The 12,033-nt window shown below is 43.1% G+C and overlaps 1 protein-coding gene across 1 annotated transcript in view; it reads right to left on the bottom strand.

The window, feature by feature from the left end:
• Akap6 (A-kinase anchoring protein 6) overlaps nucleotides 1-12,033 on the bottom strand; it is a 418,711-nt gene that overhangs the window by 198,007 nt on the left and 208,671 nt on the right. The gene's annotated exons all lie outside the window — the stretch shown is intronic.

The following is a 12,033-nucleotide window of genomic DNA, read 5'->3' as shown; positions in this document are numbered from 1 at the left end:
CACTGCTTCCAGGACACCTCCGCTGACACACTGAGTGGTTATCTCTCCTGTCTCTCTGCCCCTTACATAATTCTACTATAGAATTTATCACAGATCTGCTGCTGTATTTCTATCTTTAGCTACCAAATTACTCACAATTTAAAAACTTGCGAGTACTCATGTCACACATAAATGGTTCGCTAGCTTGTGGGCATAGTCAGCGTTTTCTAAGTGTGATCAGTAATGCTCTCTAACTCGTGGGAGGGTGCTTCTGTTTAAATATCTCAAGAAATGTAAATATTTGGCTTTCCAAAAAACTTTTCAGCTCTGAAATGCTATGAGCCATTCCAACCACAGGAGCGCAGTGAAGGGAAATCACAGTGCCCATCAGCGACAGATCATTCCTTAGTCTTTGGGGCAAGAACTCTTTCCTCAGCTTGGCCAATTGGAAACACAGCGCACTAAGTTTTGGCTTTTCATAGTAAGGTTCCAAAGTATACAAAGTGTTATTATTTGTTAAACATCATGGGACGATACGTGAAAACACTGTATTGTGCTTGAAATTAAGCTTAAATAACACACGTTATGATAACTCCACATTGAATTTCATTTGAATTAGAGAAGTTGGGTAATCATAAATTGTGCGAGCGGGTCTTCATTCAGCAATTCACATGATATGTGTGGTCTATAATGCCAATGGAGACTTAGGGACCAAAAAGCATGGATTCTGGCCTAAATGGGAAACCGAACTTGGGGAGTAAAGCGTGGCTCATCCTGGATACTCAGTGGTGAGTGTGAGCCTTTCTTTTTTTCCTGAAGGAAGGGGTCTTTTTAAAGTACCAAAGATAGAGACAAAACTAAAAGAAAACCTGAAACTGAGAGAAATAGGAGATAGGCCTACCGATAAGGATGCAAACTAAAGCAACTCAAAATGATGAATTATGTCATCCAACCTTCTTTCATAAGATACAGTAACATTTCAGCTGAATGTTCTAGAAAGTGACATTATCTGACTCCCCCACACATGCCTCAGCATTTCTTACGTTGTTCCTTCTGCTACAAGTATGCAGTTGAATAAAATAAAATATGCAATGTTCAGTGATCTTGATATTTCCTCTTAAAGATGATTGTTTAAAAATGCTTTTCGATGTATTTATTTTATGTGTAGGGGTGTTTTGCCTGCATGTATGTTTGTGTACTATGTACATGCAGTGTGTGTGGAGGCCAGAAGAGGGCATTGGGTCCCCTGGAAATTCAATTATAGATGATGGTGAGTCCGAACCTGGGGCTTCTGTGGGAGCAGTCAATGCTGTTATCTGTTGATCCACTCCACCATCCTCCTCAGTACTTCTGATCAATCCAATTAGGATAGTACTCATGGATTACTAAATGTTTATTGCCTTACAGTGAAGCATAACATCCTTTGCTTTTTGTCCCTGCCTTGGGACTCCTCCACACTGAAGTAATGCCACTCAGACTAGAGTTTCACAAAGGGGAAGAAGAAAAAGAGGAACATCTGAGATGAATTCAGAAGCACTAACCTTCGGGTAGAAACCTGTTGTCAAAATTCTATGTCACTATCAACTCAGCCTGGTGTTATCTTTCACTCACTAGTTACTTGTAGCAAATGGCTGGTGATCACCAGCTTCCAAAGGGACACACCAGGCCTGTGCCTCAGTGCCAGAGAGAACAGGGGGACCCTAGGAAGCTGGCAATTTGACCTCATTGAGAGTGTGAAGTGCCAATGCGGCTGCAAACGGCTGCACTTCAGGATGATGTGGAAACATTTGATAAGGAAATTGGAAACAATGAGGTGTTCGTTTGTTATTAGGAATGAGATAATCTGATAAGGTTGATGTTGTATAAAAGAACCATTTAATATAACTATTACCCAAATTGTACATTATTGCTTGATTTCAGGTGCGCCCATTAGCAATTAATAACATCAAGCAAGGAATTCACAACAGCTCCGCCCCCCCCCAGAAGACAGCCCAGCGGGCACATTAACAGAATTGTCAGTGAGACTCCAGGCTGTTAAAGGATGCTTTAGTAGGCCCCTCCTCATGTTGACCCCACTTGTCCCTAAAGAGGGACTTTATTTCCTTTCTGAGTTTGTTCTTTCTAACTCGATAGCTGGACATGTCTCCATCCTTACACTGTTAGCATATTTTCTCCAGAATGCCTGTGGTACTTTCAGTCCCTCTGCCACACCTGCACCACTCCCTGACAGTGCAATGAATTCTCTAGAGACTGAATTTGTGGCAAAAGCATTGATTGGCATTTGCATGCTCCATGATCCCATGTCACTGGTTATGTGAATTGCCACAGTTACATATGGCCTGGATCCAAGGGAACACGGATTCTTTTTCAATGTCTGTAAAGTAGGATGTAAGTGAGTAACAAGAAGAGAGCAACTAGGAAGAAGGAAAAACTCAGTGAGGGGCTGAGAAATGGCTCTGTGAGAAGGCACTGGCCAGCAAGCCTGACGCCTTCAGTTAGATCCCTAGAACCCATGCTGTAGGAGAAAGCTGACTGGTGCCAAGCTTTCTTCTGGCTTGCATACTCACAGTCATATACACAACAAAGGAAATCAACTAGTAAATTATAGATAAATAAAACGTCTGGACAGGCAAAATGTCTAAGAGGCTTAAGGTGCCTACCACCAAACCTGATAACCCGACTTTGATCTCTAGTATAAGTCATCTGACCCCCACCTTGGAATGCACACCTCCACCCACATCTACATAAAACAAATAAATAAAATGTCATTTTTTTTCAAAACATTTTTTAAAAATGATCCAATGATTGGATTATCAAAATGATTATCACAAGATAAAAATGGGCAATGATATTATTACAACGTCTGGCATGATCTGCTTTGAATAGATCTGAATGTGTTGGAAATTCAGGTGTGCCCATGACTATGCCCAAGCCACATTCAGATCAGATCTGGGGAAGCAGACCTTGCACACATACATAGGGGATGAAATAAAGGAAATCACAGCAGAGCATGGAAATGATCACATCTGAGGGGTAGCCAAGGACCGGAGATGTAGGAATGTGCACCTCCAAGGTTTAACTGTCCAAAGTGGTTCCATCTTCTTAGCATCGTAAATGGTGACAACAGATATTCAGGCACTCTGTGGGTCCTTTATGTATATACCAAGTCCACTGAGCACAGTGGGTCTTGGGATATTTGAGAACTATCACAAGTGTCCAAAAGACCTACCTACTACATATTCTTTCTTGAGTGAATTTTATTTTTCCCCCCTAAGGCATGGGTTTATGGAATAGATCTGTTTATTGAGCAGTTCCTACTAGATAAACTGCTCAATAAGTCAGTGCATAACACCAGTCTTCAGGCAGCTTATAGTCTAGTCCACCGGGTCATAGAGATAACCACAAGTGTTATTCTTTATTTTTAATTGTTTAGTTTATGTGCATTGCTGATTTTGCCTGCATTTCTGTGTGAGGGTGTCAGATTTTAGAGTTATAGACAGTTGTGAGCTGCCATGTGAGTGATGAGGCTTGAACCTGGGTCCTCTGAGAGAACAGTTGATGCCCTCAACCACTGAGCCATTATTCCAGCCCCCCACAAATGTATTTCTATGACCTAGGATAGAATACATGTGTAACTGGAATTTCATGTGTGATACGGAGTGGCAGAGCAATTTGCCTCAAGCGATAATAGTGTTGTCCAGTGAGATTCAAGTTTGCTTGTTTAAATTAAAACACACTACACCAGCCAACTCTAAAAGGCCAGTGCTGGATAGGGGCTGTGGGAGCCCATGAGATCCAGTCTCAGCCCGGCCTGCAGAAAGCTTCTAAGGAATGAACTGACTTGCACACAGGTCCAGATACATCTTTCAGAGAAGCAGAAGCCAGGAGCCCTGTGTGCTCTTTGTGGCTGCAGGCAGGGGAGAGAGCAATGTTAACTACACAGGACCTGAGCCCTAGAGTCATGAAAGAGCCACAAAGAATATGCGAGTGATGGGAGCTACTGCAGACCTAGAAGCTAGGGAGAGCTTGCTGGCTGCTACATACAGACTTGACTTGGAAAAGGACACACTGGAGACAAGCGGGCCATTTTGGGAGGCTGCCGTGGTGATACAGGCCAGATGTTTCTGTGTGCTCATACTCTTTCTAATTAGAAAAAGGTACGCTTTTTCTTCTAAATGAAAAAAAAAAAAAAGAAGAAGAAGAAGAAGAAAGAAAATTGGAACAAATCTTCCGTCTTTTCAAGTTTCTCTCCATGCGTGAGAGCAGCATGTGCCAGAATTTACTTCTTTGGCTGTTCTGCTGATAAATACCAGAGGTTATTAGTCGGGAGGCTCCGAATGTGAAAGGCACATTGAACTGATGAACTCTTCCTCCCACTGCCACTCGAAGAGATGGTGGGTACGCTGATGAGTAAGACACTGGTGACACTTCTTCACACAAAGATGTCTACTCCCTCAGAGAAGGAGAACATGCCTTTTCACAAGGGCAGGGAAAATATGTGTTTAGTTAGAAAAGCCACGGCTTCAAGTCACTTACTGTTTCTCTGCCCAGGACCTGCTGCTCTGAACTGGGCCAAACAAGCACTATTTGTGCTCTCAGAGGGCCCCTGGCAAGCAAGCAAGAGTAACCACCATGAGGAGCCCAGCAGCTCCTGCTCATTGCCCCCCAGTGCCATCCACACAGGCTAGATGTGTAGATGCTCACAGCAGAAAATGTGTCCTCCAAAATACTGTCAGAGTCAAGAATGAGAGTTCTCTCAGTAAATACATAAGTAACTCTTGAAAGTTGTTAAGACATTATATTGCAGTTTAAATGATGGCTAGGCAATCCATGGAAATGTATAGAATGTACAAAAAAAATGACTCAAATTATATTGCTAAAATTATAGATGTTAATATGTAAATAATCTTCTTACAGGACAAAGACAAAGATGGTTGCAAGAAAATGTAAAGAATGCTAACATTATTGGAGGACCGTGGGGCCAGGAGTTACCATGGTCAGATCTCATGGGGCAGGTTATGTTTTAGGGATTATTTTTTTTTTTTGAAACATTAAGTATAGACAGCACTACTGTATAGTTGTGAGAATTAGAGACAGAAAATGGAAAGTCTTAGAACTGTATGGCAATGAATAGGGATTAAGAAATCCAAGTGGAGTTCATTGTGTGTGGGGGGAGGGGTTTGTGTGTGTTGTATATGTGTGGTATAGGTGTATGTTGTATGCATGTGAGCACTGTGTACACAGGCCCATGCATTCCATGGAGGGCAACACGTAAGATGTCTTACTCTATTGTTCTTAGCCACCTTGAGACAGGGTCCCTGTCTTGATCCAGAAGCTTATCCTTTGAGCTCCGCCACCTGCCAAGTGAGCTTTTAAAATCTGTTTTCCAGTGCTGGGCTTTGTACATGTCTACTGAGTATTTGAACTCAGGTCCTCATGCTAGTCAATGAAATGGTCATACCCCCTGAGACATCTCTCTAACTCTTAGGAATTTTTAAATTCACTTTCTCGTTTTCCTAAATGTCCTAGGTAGCCATGTGGCAGGTACCCTTTATTGTCAATACTCTAATTTTCCAAGAGACAAATACCAAGTCTCTTATGTGCCACTATCTACTAGTGGCTTGCCCACAGGAACATCAAAAACAAGATGTTACTATCTGCAACATAAAAGAAAAGCCAATGACCCTGTCTTCTTCCTCCTTGAGGGTGTGCCCTTGGATGAATCATGGAGCCCGCTGGGCTTCCTTCCTTTATCTAATCGAGGCATTTGGACTCAATATTTTCCAGTTCTTGAATACTTTGATTTTTATCTTTTTTTTTTTCATCCATGCAGTTTAGGAAAGGAAACAGGAGAAGCTTTATTTACTTTAAACTAAAGAATTTTCAAAGAGGGAAGAATTCCAAAGGCCATCCAACCACTCATCTACCCCAGAGCTGTTCTGTCCCAAGCCTGTCCCTTCTATTTTTAGCCACCACTGGGGAAGTCTCTTCTAACTTTTATCCTGAGCCCACATAGTTCTTCCCAGGAATTTAAGAGCTCTGTGAAGAGCAGTGTGAACTTCCCTGTTCCTCAGATTCTTTTGCCAACTCATCTCTCCAGTGTGCTGGTTGGAAAGTGATGCAAGAATCTGCCAACAAGATGCTCATTCCCAATCAATCACCGAGCTCAGTCCATTTCTGTCTCCATTCCTACCTCTTCACACTAACACTGCCTTAGCTCTAAGCCCTCATCATTTCACTTGTTAGGTTGACCTCAATGCTACACATTTGTTGTGTGTTAGTGACAACACAAGCACTAATAGCTCACACTTAGAGATGTGACTATAAGTAGAATGAGAAGTTACCAACCTCTAGGAGTGTTCAGAGCCTAGTGAGTGTGGTGGGCACAGAATAGCTTTAGTCTGGAATTCCAGTGGACCATGTTAAGGAAGCCAACAGCATGGTGTGGGCTGGTGCTAGCAGGAGCAAGGGCTTCAGAAGTGGACAGGTGTGTTTAAATCCCAGCTCCTCTATCACTCTGAATAATTCTGGCCCACCTCTGTCTATTTAGCTTCCTTGTTTGTGGAAGGAGTTTTAGTGCCTATTTCCTGGGTGGTAAAAGAGATGAGAATCCCATGATACACAGAGAACAGAGCCTAGTACATCACAATAGCATAGTAATTGTTACTACGTAAAATGATCTGTCTTCAAAACAGCTAGATAGAGGCCCTCTCCTCAAGTCTTGAATGGCTGGCCAGGGCTATGTGTCAGGTTGAGCCCTTATCTGACTGCAGGTCCTGTCGGGTCAACTCTGAGAGTTCCCCACCCTCCTAGTCTACTGGCTCCTCTAGGATTCTGTTCTCCCAGTGCCTCTGCCTGACAAGAGCTGTTTCAGCAAAGCCCCATAATTCAATTCAGTGTCACCCTCCCTAGCAAGTCTTCCCTGCTCTTCCACTGTAGAAATTCGCCCTCGCCCTCCCTCTTATACCCACAGCACCTCTGCAAGCTTCTGTCTTTATCTACCACACTTTTAAAATTATTGACGTGTCTGTACCCCACCCGTGAGCTCCTTGAGAAAAGAGCTGTGACTTCGCTCGGTGTAGAGTGGAAATACCCAGCATACTGCACACAAGTAACCACCACTGAAGGGAGTAGTGTGTGCCTCGAGACTCATTCCACAAACCAGCGTCCAGTGGCCTGCAGCATTCGGGGATATCAGTGCAATCACTCTGCACTGTAGAGTGAGTGGTTGATAAATGTCCCCAAATTTTACTCAGTGAACACCATGTAAATGAGCTGTCATGTTCCTTCGCTTACAAAATTACTTGCCAATTACACTTAGATGACCCAGCATAATTGCCATGTAAACTGTACCCTGGCTGGGGTAGCCTGAATCATCAATTTAACTTTACCCTCTCATCATATGGTACTTACCACACAATTAAATAAATGGTCAGCCGCTACCACAATTGTGCATTTTCCCAGCAAAATGAAGTGGCTACCTTTGTCACTGATCACAACAATCTGTCACACTCTCAGCACTGATACCAGCAGCTTACGAAGAAGACTTGGTGCATTTAAGAAATAACTTGCAAGTTTGTTTTTTCTTTCTTTCTTTTTTCTTCTTAATCAAAACCATGTGTTTAAAAGTAGGCTTTATTTTCCTTTAACACAAACAGATAAGAAAGACAAAACTCCTCAATTCCTCCTCAGGAGGCTTTGGTCCCTCACTTCATAAAAATGGATCCAAGCCTTTGAAAGTGAAGCTGGTTCCTCACGCAACTTGTAATTTATTTCCAAGAGTTGCTTTGGGTGTGAAAGTAGATGCAGCTCACTGGGGTTGACAGTCTTTCCTGATAGACCAGCTAATAACTTATGCAAGATGTAGATAGATGGGACAGATCCCGGATGCTGATGGTGACTCTGAGTGACGGGATTTCCATTTGCTTCTCTGGATGCTGCCTCCACACCTGACACAGGTAATCACATTGACTTCTCAGCATGGCGACATCAGGCCAAACGCATTCTCAAACAGAGGTTCTGTCTGAAGGGACTATTTGACTTCCAGAACATACTGTTTGGAGGCCCTGATTGAAAAGGAGGTCAATGCTAGCCCAAATATCTCTCTACCCCCTGAGGTGGAATAATTGATGTGCGGCAGCCCTTGAGGATGCAGAGTCACCAGGGTGATGGATGGATGTACGTACATTATTCACACGTACATCTGCTAATACACAGGTCCCAGTGCAAACACCAGGACTTAAGAATATTATGTGGATTTAGGACAATCCCTGAAGGACTCCAGTTCCATTAAAAATTTGTTTTGGCAGCCTGGGGCAGATCTATTCCAACTCCCACACGCTTCATGCATTTGAAAGGGGGAACCAAACCACTTTAAAAATAAATTTAATAAATTTTGTAATGTCAAGTCATTAACATCCTGTCTAGTCATACACTGTTCATATTTTTAAACAGAAATATTAAAGCTGCAGAATTTTTTAACCCTTGTAATAACTGAATTATCATTTTTATTTCTGTGGGGTTGTTTATTATTATTATTATTATTATTATTATTATTATTATTATTATTACTTAATGAATCCCACCCCTCCGAACAGAATCAAGTCTTCTTTGGGTCTCCCTTCCCTGGCGGTTGTTCTTGTCACAAATTCACCAGCCATACTCAGAAAGCTAAGTAATCAGGTCTCGGCTGTGAGTTGTAGGGGACTGTTTACCTTGAGGACACAGGTTATTACAGTTTGAAAATTTGTTACATTGACTGGACTCTGTGCCCACGATGGTTCAAGCATTGCTTTTACAAAAGTTCATCCTTTTCTTCCTGCTGATACTTCTGCTAGATACCCGAATGCATGGTAAAGTGGGGTCAGAGGAGATAACAAAGAAACACAAACTGTCCCTCAAGTAGTGGCAGTCAAAGGAGGACAGTGGGGGAGAGGGCAGGTGGGCAATCACACTTCCTTTACCAGTAAGTGAGCCTTTCCTGCCATATGTCCGTAAGTCCTCAAAGAAGACACGTACAAGCCCCCAAGTGGAAAAGGCTTCCCCACCTCCCCCACCTCCCCCACCTGCCCCTGCTTAGCTCACCTTCACAACAGTCATGGGACGGGTTTGGGGGTTTTGTTTGTTTGTTTGTTTGTTTTCTGGCTAATATAAAGATCTGGAGGGTTTTTTTTTGGTACCAAATAAGTTGCTTTAAAATTCCATGTAATACGATGTATACACTGGGACCTGCATCTGAGGTATGGAGGGAAAGACCTGGGTATGTACGCCAAGTCTTGAGAGTCCCTTGTCCATCCTCAGTGTCCTCAGTCACATGGGCCACATAAAGCAAGGCTTGTCTGTAAACTGTTCTTCATTGCCCTGTTTACCATACTTCTCCATACGCAGTGCTGGCTAAGCACAGCACGTCTCTGGCAACAATCTAGTTAAAAGCAGTCATTACTGTCTAAGGAAAAATAGTGAATAAATTAGTAAACTGGGCACTAACAATATTCAGAATAGTGAGAATTGTTGAGTAGTAAGACCTAAGAGTCTTTAAACCAAGTAGGAAGAAAGTATAGTTCTCGTGTGCCTTACACTTCCCTTTTCACTGAAAAGGTAACACACATGTGTCTCCTAGACACAGAGCATGAAGCATATGAGCACAGGACTGTGGTTGTGACTGTCACATGTCCAAAGCGAGCCTCCCACTTTACTTTACTTACCCCCACCCACTCACCCAGCAAGCAATAACAAACTGCCTGCATGCTATAAATTCCTGGCCAACCAGCATCCCCACCCACCATAGAAAAGAACTGGAGGCTAGAGACTGAGTATTTCAAATGACGCCAAAGAGGAGAAATGGTATCTTTTCCTGCTAAACACTCAGCGACATCTTAAACTGGTGGGAGTTCAAGGGGGACAAGCAAACAGAACTTCTAAGCTCCTGGAAAGCCACAGCCTTGCACCAGCAGCTGAAAGGGGTGGTAGCAACTGGGACAAACACACAGCTCTGGGTTTTGAAGTCTGACTGAGCAGCAGAGCCCTGTGGCCATCATTGCAGCAGAGGAAGGGATGCAGGAGAGGTGGGCAGCAGGAAAAACAAAACAAAACAAACAAACAACCAAAAAACAGGCTCTGTGATCTCTTAACTTCAAGCAATGAGAAATGGAGCAGAGTTGGACACACGAGGGCAAACAAAAGACAGACGTATTCAGGAAAAACTCTGAGTGGTATACTGTTTTTTGTTGTGATAGAAATAAAATAAGTTTGATCAGAAATAAGATGTAAAGATCTGGGTAGGGGTGACAAATGTATGTGTATAGTTTTGCCGATCGTTCTTTTAACCAGGCACATTGTAGTTAAATCCAGTTTGTGTGTATGAAGATTAGGGTAAGGACACAATAAGGATGGGTCCTCAAGAACGAATGGATTTTGGTGCTCTTCTGCCACCTTGTGGCAGCCAACTCAAATTGCAGGTACTAATACTAGAGTGAACAAAAGGGGTCAGAATGCCTGCTTTGGAAGACTACCTGCAAATAGGGACTCAGATATCCTGTGCTGCAGTTCTTATTACTTACAGTGAAAGCTGTCTCTAGGGTAAGAGAGGTCTTTGACCACATGGGGTCCCTGAGTTGCTGCTGCAGGTCAATTGGAAAATGACAAGGAGATCCTGCACCAGTGTTAGCCTGAATATTCAAGGAGCATTATTCGAAAGAGAAAGCAGAAATAAGGAGACATCTTAAATGTCATCATGAGAAGATTTAATTAAATAAACTGAGGCACATCCTCCAGGGGATAAAATACTAAGGAGCTGTGAAAATGCACCCTAGATTTGTTCCTAGACTGATGGAAAGGAAACGTGTCTGTGGAAGCGAGTTATTGGATAGACTACATCATGGACTTTCAGATATCTTACACTGAAGGTCTCAAAAAAACCCAGAACAAACTGCTCAGCCTGGTTAGTCAGGAGGTGGAGGTTTTGCTTTCCATTTTATGCTGTTTCATATTGTTTGACTTTTCTACCGAGCATTGTTTAATGCTCCTCTTTAACTAGACATCGAGTGAAAGACAAAAGCCACGCTACCTCTCCTCAGCCCACTACACACTGTACTGTGTGAACTGTCAGTGTCACAGCACCTTGCTTCACACACTCCTAGCACTGCCTGGAGGCCCAGGTCTTGCCCACAGACGTGCTCAGCAGCTTCCATATGTCTCTGCATCTAAGTCTCACCTACACTGTATTGGGTGTGGGGTAGAGCACTATAGACTGGACCAGGGCAGACAAACAGATGTTGTCTGAAATTTCTGGCTGAACAGGGGTGAACCTCCAAAGCAGCTGTTGGCATGAGTCTCTGATTTGCCCCTTTAATGTATTCCTGTTCTCCATTCCTACCTTCCCCACCTCACCCGATGCGCCCACTGCTCAAACGTTCTTAATCTCCGCGTTCATCTACAAACTCTCTCGTCTTAAACGCATTCCTTCATAGCTGAGATAGGGTTTCCACATGCTGGCCCTTCTGAGACAGGAACCACATGTGATTTTGCCAGGTGAAGGGACCCAGCACTGGCTTGCCAGGTCTGCCTAAGCATTGGCACCAATTGTTGAACTGTCCCTGTCCTTTTGGAAGAGACTCCTTGGTGGTTTCCTTTAAAAAAAAAAAAAAAAAAAAAAAAAAAAGTTTCCATTTACAACACAGACAAGGGATTGGTTCCTTTAATATTTAAAAAGCTCAGGTAAACCCAGAAGTAACAATGACCCAGCAGAAGAACAGGCTATGATAATGAGCAGCCAGTCCCAAGGAAAAATGCAATGACTCCCCAAAGACAAAGAGGAAGTTCTTTCACCTCAAATGCAGGAAGCGTAATGGGATGGCGTCCCATAGAGGAAACACTGAAAAGCCGCACACAGGGATTAAGTTGTATACAGTTACTGCTGTCGACCTGTTGCTAATATAAACTGGGGACAAAGCAAAGCACACGTGCACAGTTGGTTTTATATACTTGGAATAACTCTGAAATGACAGAGAGCAAGCAAGGAGTACTAGTATCTGGGAGAACACGAGAGGGGGACTC

The sequence above is a fragment of the Phodopus roborovskii genome, unplaced genomic scaffold (genome assembly GCF_943737965.1).
Source record: "Phodopus roborovskii unplaced genomic scaffold, PHOROB, whole genome shotgun sequence".
Lineage (NCBI taxonomy): Eukaryota > Metazoa > Chordata > Mammalia > Rodentia > Cricetidae > Phodopus > Phodopus roborovskii.
This window is presented reverse-complemented; position numbering and strand designations above follow the sequence as displayed.